Below are 9,496 nucleotides of genomic sequence, written 5' to 3' on the forward strand. Positions count from 1 at the left end.
ATCTGTTTTTTGAAATGCATGTGCACCATTGTGTAGACTGGCAGTTCATTCCTTTCATTACAGAGTAGTATTTCAATGTATGGAGATACCACATTGTTTATCTATTCAGCTGTGGGTAGATATTGGGATGATTCCAGTTTGAAGGGTCTAGAAAATATGTATTTTCTAAAAAGAGAAAAAAAAACAATGGGTTCATACCATATTTTTAATTCAAATGAAAAAGAACAGAATTTTTACTTGATTTATTGCTTTTATTTTGTATATTCTGAAAATCTGATCTCCTAATGTTGTTACCAACATTATTTCTTTACCTTAAAATATATCTATATAGCTATATAATTTAATTAACAACACCAATATTATTACTAAAAAAATCCTGTAAAATGAAGTTAAAGATTTTTTTAACACTCACTACTCAGGGTATATCCCCCATGGAAAGTGTTTACAGTCAAATTTCTATGCTGTCATATGAAACCATTTTTTCCTATGTGATTTTTTTTTTATCCACTTGACATAGAGTTAGGATCTTTTTTTTCACTGCCTCAATTTTTAAAATTCTGTTTTATTTGTGCTGTGCAAGATATACTTACCTAAAACGCTCACTTGGCTCAGATCTATATAACAAAGTCAGATCTATATAACAAAGCCTATTCAGAAAGATCTAGCATCCATCCTCGTCCCTACTTTTTTTCCATCTTGTTCTATTGGTTCTTTTAAAAAATATAAGTGAACCTCTTTTGGTGTTTCTCCTCATTTCTTACACAAAATACTAACTGTGCTCTTCCTCATCCTAATGCTATATTCGGAAGTGGTCTATCTTCCTTGTTTCATTTCATAGCTGCTTCATTGTGTAGATGTACTATTGTGTATTCATCCAGCCAACCCACTGGCGGGCACCTGGGTTGTTTCTTTTGCTCTCACAAACCATGCTTCAGTGAAGAGTCTAGTGCAAACAGCCCTTCATATCTTGCCAGTATGTTCGCAATTGCCTTCCTGAAGGGGTATTGGCACCACAAGGGGCACATCCACAAGTCCTCTTTCTAGATATTGTCAAATGTTCCTCTGTGAGTGTTGTGTTGTTGTGTTACATTACCTCCAAATGTGTACAAAGGGGTGCTTGCCCTCACTGCCTCCCCAGCAGGAGTCTGTGGTCAAACTTTTTGATGTTGACCCATCCCACGGTTGGGAAATGATATCTTGGTGTACTTTGAATTTGCATTTTATCCAGTTGTCCTTCTGATTTGGAACCAAATCATTTCTTCCCTTGACATGTCCACCCACATCTACAGATATTTTTCTCATTATCTAGAAGCCCCGACCTCCCTTTGATGGTGGTAGTTTCCATCACCTTCCAGAATTCTTCACTCCCCCACCAGTGCCACACCCTGGGTGAAATGTCACCATGCAACGCAAGCTCTTTCTCACTTCCACAGCAACTAAGCTTGCTCAACACCAGTTATCCTGGAAGGACAACACCCTGGGAGGGAAGCAGAGACCCTGTAAAGGGCCATAGAGGCAGCTCTTGGCAACTATTCCCAGGAACGTGTTTTTCAATAATTATGGATGTCATGACTTTCACACTGCATCTTTGATTTACCCTTCCTCATTCAGAATATGCCACTAGAATGGACTCAACTGTTATAGAAACTAGTCTTTAGAGCATATTATCGTATTCAACAATCTAACACTTCAGCCTCTGCTCTACGTTGGTACTCCCTGAAGAATGTGAGCAGAGGCTCATCATCTGTGTTGGCTATGTTCACAAGAACATCTCATAATTACATTCTGCTTTCAGCTATAGACTCAGATTTGGATGGGATATATATATAAAATATAATATAATATAATATATAAATAATATAATAATATAAATATAAATAAAATAAAATATAAAAATAAAATAAATAAAAATAAAATAAATTTAAAAAATAATATAATATTTTATATTTTATATTAAAAACGAGCCACTGCAAAATGCAGCCACAACTTAATATCATGGTGGCATAATAAGAAAAAGTCATGTTAGATGAGAATTTTGCCAAAACATTGCAGTGAAATAAAAGTCAACTTCTCCAGCCATCTCTTTCTGGGAAGCTCTGTCCACATGGCATGGATCGCCTCTGGAGGAGGACCGAGTCCTGGAAACTCAGGGAGCTCTCCAGGCACTGACAGGAATTGATCACGCTGATGAGACCTCTAAGGACCTACCCACAATCCCTCCTATAGGCCGGCACCTTTGTTCATGCTGTGTCTCACATTGTCCTCTGGAGAGGTTTGGTCTCTGGGGCCAAAGCCCTCACCCTTTCCACAAACAGGCTTTGTAATATTTTAGTGTAATTGCACGGAGTATGTTGGGAAATAGAATAGCAGCCCACACCCAGTGGTCTACTTAAAATGTCAGCAAGAAAGGCAAAATTCACTCCCAGGGTGGCAAAGAGCCATTCCAATGCTCAGAGACCGGGCTCAGACATCTAAGAACCAAACAGAAACATCCACAGAGCACAACGGGGACAATGCAGACTGTTAGGTCAAAACGGACACACCAGTTTCAAGAGCTTGAGGGTCTAACCTCATGGGTGTTTTGGCTGGGAAGAGTAAAAAAGCAGAGGAGGGAACAAGGTCCACATTTAGACCCAGATTACCATGCAAAGAAATGCAGTCATAAAAACTCAGAATCAGACAGCGGGTTGGCAGCAAATGACTTTTTTCCCATTAAGTAGTTTGTGGGTGGAGGCAGATCTCCAAATATTCTGTGGCAGTGCCACTGAGCAAAGAATGGTTTGTACCTCGATTAGTTAATACCAACAATGACACATTCTCCACCCTCCTTCCATGGAGAAATACTTGCACCGAAATGAGTTTTGGGTGGATGAGCTGAGGCCTTTTCTTGGTAGAATTGCTTTGTATGATGAGCTAAACTCAAAAATACCCACAGACATGGCCATACTGAGCAGCAACGTTCTCAAACGTTCTCATTTAGTTGAGGTTTGGCACAAGCCAGCAGGACATTATGACCCCGGCGGCCATCACCAAACCCCAGAGGCTGTTATCAATACCAACAATTTGCCTTAACTAGGACATTCCGATAGTGGCTTTTCATAGTGGTGAAGTGGTAACCCCTGTGGTCAGCTCTATTTGGTGTTACAAGTTATACAAGATAAACACCAGAGGAGCCAGTTAAAATTCCAGCTCCGTGGGCCAATGATACATGTGCCAAAGTATCCCACTGTCGTCAGCGTGGGCAGTTAAGAATTACATCACCTTGCAACGAGTGTAGTGACCTCAAACCTTTACAGGTAAGGATTGTGGTGTGACACTAATGTAGACAGACTATAAAACAGAACCTTTCAAATCTTAATATGCATGCAAATTTCCTGGGGATTTTATTAAAATGCAAATTCTGATGCAGCAGGTCTAGAGTGGGACCTGAGAGTCTTTTAATTCTAGAACGCTGCTGGGGGACGCCAATCTGTCAGGATATCACTGGTCCATTGGGACACTGTATGAGTAGCAAGACTAAAAAAAGAAAACCAACGTAGAGTTCAAGGATATTAATAATTGTTCTCCATTCAAAGTGGTCAGAGGAACTTGTATTCCAAAATTATAACAATTGCTCAAGGAAAATTGTCTTTAACGTTGCTTTTTAGAGTTGCTTTAGAGACAATTTTGTAATTCTAAAATCAGTTCTAGTGTTTTGAAGTTCATCTTTGCTTTTGACTCAGGGTAATAATGCCCCACCGGCTCATTCGATTCATCCATCAGTCTTGGCACCACAAGATCCATGAATTTACCAGATAAGCCCTTGAATCCACAAGCAAGTAAATAGATTCCAAAGCTGTGTGAGGCAGAGAGAGCTCTTCTGAAGGGTCCTACAATTATTTGAAAACTAAGATCGAATTTGTTGATTAAAAATTAGCCTGCATCATTTGCTCCTTTATGTAAATAACAACTATAATAATAAAGTTAGTGCTTAGATGTGTTAAATTTCACTTAGCCATGGGCAGTCAGCATGTACCAGTGTGTACTCACAGGGCAAGAGTCCCCTCATGTCTGGGCAGCATCTGGGAACTTTGGGGTGCAAGGTCAATGTAACACCAGCAAAATAATAATAGTGATCCTAGTTTAGGTTGAGTGCTCATCTGTTTATATGTTATATGTGGGATTTACTATGTATCTGGCATAATCATAAGAGCCATTTTACATATATGAACTCCTGTGACCTTCACAAAAACTCTGTAAGAAACTTACCCCATGTTGCAGTTGAGGGAATTGAAGTATGGAGAGATGGAGAATAGGATGATTCCATCCAGCTAGGGAGAAGTCAGAGCCCATGCTCTCTTTCAATCCCTTTAGTCTCCTGCGCTTTGATTCTGTTGTCACGATGATTTGGTGTGCTTGATGCAGAAGGGAGGAAGCCAACACCCACCATGACTTCCATAAAACTTGGTGTCTCCCACACATCCATGTCCTCCCTCCCCAGTGGTCTGAGCATGGTGGTCACACCACTGCAGTGAATGGACCCGGACATGGCCACCATGAGTCCAAAAGAGAGCACTGAGTTACGTTAAAAAAAAAAGATTCTGGCACATTTAGGTTGACACTATTGGAAAAGCCCTTACTATAAATGCCATGTCTTGTAACATTTTTATTTGTATATCATCAAAGAGTTGCTTTTATAGTAGTTAAAAAAAATTACGAAACCTCTGTATTGTACGTGGCTTCAGAATATTAGGACCAATTGCAGAGACAGAAGTTTTAGCGGGTTCCCTTGTTAAGTGACATGATCCATCCCAGAACTGCTAAGAGAAGCCAGGAGCTCTGGCAGGAATGAAGAAAGATTTCAGATAGTCCTCTTAAAATATATGCTCAGTGCGGTACCCTGGATCTGGCTGCCAGTGAGTTATCTACACATTTCGTTTTACGAAAGGAACGATGGGTTTAATACTGTCAGAGATTTATTTTGGAAGCAAAGACTGTGTTTCATGAGTATGGGTCAATTTATACTGAATATACCCCTGATGTACAAAGGGAACATTTCATCGTGAGTAGTCTGTGTCAGTCAAAAAAATTATAATAATAGTAAATGCTTAGATAGTAACATTATGTGTATGTGTATTAACTATGTTAATATTCCTACAGACTCTATGATACAGGTACTATGCTTTTTTTTAAAGATATATTTATTTATATTAGGGAGAGAGAAAGCCTGCAAACTGGAGGAAGGGCAAAGGGGGAGGGAGAGAGAATCTCCAGCAGATTCTCTGCAGAGCATGGAGCAAGACATGAGGCTTGATCCCAAGACTCTGAGATCATGACCAGAGCTGAAACCAAGAGTCAGACACTCAACCCACTGAGCCACCCAGGGGCCCCTACAGTTACTATTATTATTCCTATTTTTCAAATGGATAAACTGGGGGAAAGAGGTTTTGTGATTTGACCCAGGGGTGACGTTGCAAGGAAGCAATGGAGACAGAATTTAGGTCTAAGCAATCTGTCTGCAGTGCCCCCAGTTCCTGACCACCAGCCACACTGCCTCCCCACAAAAAAAGTTCCCATCCTCATCTTGCCCAAGGGGCCTTTGCACAGCTTCCCCGCTCTTTCTGCAGCATAAATGTTCTTTCTCTTTGCCTTTAAAGAGTGTTTCCTATGGGTTCCTTCAGGATTAGGGTTGGTGGATAAAATATGGGATAAAATAGCTCATGGGATGTACTTATATATTATTTGTTGTTTATCTGAAATTCAAAAATTTTTTAAAGGATTTTTTATTTATTTATTCCTGAAAGACACACAGAGAGAGGCAGAGACATAAGCAGAGGGAGAGGCAGGCTCCCTCTGGGGAGCCTGATGCAGGACTCGATCCCAGGACCCCAGGATCTCGACCTGAGTTGAAGGCAGACACTCAATCACTAGGCCACCCAGGTGTCCCTGAAATTCAAATTTAACTATGAGTTGTTTGCAAAAATGTCACCCAAAGAGGCAGGGGTATCATCCATCAGGTTTACCACTCTATCCACAAAGCCTAGAACAGTGCCTGACGAGGCATGTGATAGGCATGTGATAACAATGTGTGGGAAGAATAAATGCACGTGTGTCGCCTGCTGTAAGGACCTCCATCTCCAAATGTGAGGGATCCTTTATTTCCTCCAGCAAACACATAAGAGTTGAGTAAAAGACGTGCCCCAAGTCATTGCCTTTCCATGCTTTGTGTGAATAACTATGGAACCAAAAATGCTCCCTGAATTTTCTAATTCAAGGTAATGACTTTCCTATTGCTTCATGATTATTCATATTTTAAAACTTTTTAAGGAAATAAGTCAGTTTCCTTGCAGCCAAATGGTGCCCATCTTTTAGTGCATGTCTCTGAAAATAGAGAACATCATTTATCTGGTGTACAAGACAGATGCCCTCAAACACCCACACTAGTCATCCCAGCTCTGAAAAGCACCAGAAGAAGCTCAGTGACATCCAGGGAGAAACTGCTCATCTTTATAGAGGGGCCCTCAGTTTGGGTGAAGCAAATAATAAACATCTATTTCACGAACTCCTTTTTTTTAGAGCAGTTTTAGGTTTACAACAAAATTGAGAAGAAGGGATAGCGATTTCCCATCTATATCTGCCCTCACACATGCAGAGCCTTCCTCAAGATCAACATTACTCACTAAAATGTACATTTTTTGGGATCCCTGGGTGGCTCAGCGGTTTGGAGCCTGCCTTTGGCCTAGGGCGTGATCCTGGAGTCCCAGGATCGAGTCCCACGTCGGGCTCCCGGCATGGAGCCTGCTTCTCCCTCCTCCTGTGTCCCTGCCTCTCTCTTTCTCTCTGTGTCTATCATAAATAATAATAATAATAAATAAATCTTAAAAAAAATAAAATAAAATGTACATTTTTTACAAAAGATGAATCTACATTGATGCTTATAAAGCTACATTGTGTCTACAAACTCCACACATTCCCCATCAGAGCTCTTGTGTCCTAACCTCCTTTCTTATAACCCAAATTTAAAGTCTTTAAAAAAAAAAAAAAAAAGCAGTTATCAACCGGGGCTTTATTTTTTCCCCCAAGAATTTTCTCACAGTGAAAAAAATCAATAATATATACCCACTTTATTTTGCCACAAATCCCTCTTCTCCCCCGAAATCTTATCATCCACTTTCTACAACTTGATCCATTAAAAACTTTTAAAGTGAGAAAACTTGCTGATGACTACTATAAAGGAGAGTCCTACTATGAAAACCACTGACTCTTTATCAGAAAACCCTAAAATGTAAGCCAATGCAAAATGAACTGACTTTAATATTTTATACTAAAAACAGTGCCTTTTCTCATAAGACGCTATTTTTAAAGACAGGCACGAGTGAATAGCAATTTACTCTGAGGCACAATAAATCACTTCTTATTTTGTGTTGGGGAGAATTTGTGGAACCATCCAGGGGTACAGAAGCCCTGTCTGAAGAATAATTTGAACTGATGTCCACAGAAATCACTGCTGTACATGTGGCCATTTTGTGTTAAGATGCGATCGTATCTAAATCTATGTGCAAACTTCTACCTTTCCCTGAATTAATGTTTTCCTGAAACCATTGATAAAGGGTGAGCTCCTGTTAGGAAAAGCCACCTCCCTCTCAGAGACAGACAGCATATAAATCCACTGGGGGAAATGCAACAAGCAGTAGCTACGATGCATTGGCTTTCACTTAAGTCAGCTTACGGTAAAATAGCTTTGCCATGTAGTTGCTTCGCCGTGTATTGGTTTTGCCATGCAACAGCTGAGTAGCCACTGGCACTCTCCTTAACCTCTCTGTACGGTTTCCTCATCTGTGAAATGTCTATAAAAATAGCGATCTCACTGAGTGATCATGAGGATTAAATGAGATAATGTATGTAAAGTGCCTGTTATGTAGTAGATGCTCAATAAACGTTAGCTTCACCCCTGCCCTTCAGCTCCTATATTAGTGTGTAGTGTAATTAGCAAAATATGTGATGTCAGATGTGTAAACAGAGCTGGGTTGTCCAGTTCTTATGCACAGATCTCATTTCGCATCTGATAATTAACCCTAATACACACAAAGGCGCCGAGGGTAATATAACTGAGGCACGCAGCCAGATGTCTTGCATGTTAATCCTTTAAATGCTTTACATTTTCACCCCCAACTTTCCTCTGGCTGGTGCAAGCTAAAACGTCATCCCTAATGCCACCACACGGTGTAAGGAGGTGGTTTTACAGGTCAGAGTGCTGAGGCCCATGTAAAGGCCACATGAAGCAAAATGTCCTTGAGCTTTTCCAGTCTCTCCAAATGCTGTCTCTACAGAGTCAATCTCTTTCTACTCCTGGGCACCATTTGGGGGTCTCGCCACACCTTTCTCTCCATGATCCCCTCTAGTTGTCTCCATGGGCTACTTGGACTATGGCTGGAGAAGTCCTAGGGAATTTCATTCTATCTGAGCATCCCAGCAAACACATCACTAGAGGGCTCCTGGCACATGTATAAGCAGCCAAACATCTGTTGATAACCGTCATCCGTTCTCAATCTGACATGGAGGATGCAGCCCGCATACATCTCATTACATCAAGATTATAACATAATGTGTTGTAGGTAAAGAACATACTCATCAGTTGGTTATTGCACCACATTTATTATTCAGATTCTCTAAGCTCTGAAAGATAGCAAATGTCTGGGATTCCCCAATGAGACATGATAGAGACAAACCATATGGCAGACATGGAAATCACTTCTTTTGACATCCCGTGATGCTTGCAGCAGCTTAGTACAAAAAACACCAGATCTGGAGTCTATAGGCCTAGTCGTGGGTTTTAGCTCCAATACTGATATGTTCTGGAACCTCAGACCTGTCACCTGTAAGACTAGACCGTAAAGACTCTCTCCTAGTGATATTGTTCAAGAATCAAATAGGGCAAACAGGTTGTTGACTCTCTAAAGCGCTACACATTTCAGTTACTGAGGTTGTCTTTGTTAGCTTGTAAGAGGTGGACTTAAATCATATCCAGAGATTCTCAATTTCTGCACCTCCAATGCCGTGACTACTCCTGACTTTTACCGGAAACTTTCCTCTGGTGGGTGTAAACTAAAACATCATCCCCAATACTGCCACATTGTTTAAGGGGGTGATTTTTCAGAGCAGAGCACTGAGGCCCATGTAAATGCCACCTGAATCCAAGTCATGCGTGTTGCTTCATAGACTCTTATTCTATCATTTTAAATGTTGCACTAATAAAATTCAGGTAAGAATTTTGCTGTTCTATATTATCCATATTTTCTATAGGGAATATGCTGTTGTTCAATAAATAGTGTTCTTGGTTTGGGCTCTATAAAGAGACTTTGTGACTGAAAAAAATTGTCATAATAGTAAACTAAAAGCTTGACTGTCAAATCCTTCGTGTTCTTCACCTTTATAATAAAATAGAAACAATATTCAAGCCAATTTAGCGGCATCTTTAGCTGATATATTAAAGTACCATTTGCAGTTTGAAAGGTCA

The sequence above is a fragment of the Canis lupus genome, chromosome 30, assembly GCF_048164855.1.
Source record: "Canis lupus baileyi chromosome 30, mCanLup2.hap1, whole genome shotgun sequence".
NCBI lineage: Eukaryota > Metazoa > Chordata > Mammalia > Carnivora > Canidae > Canis > Canis lupus.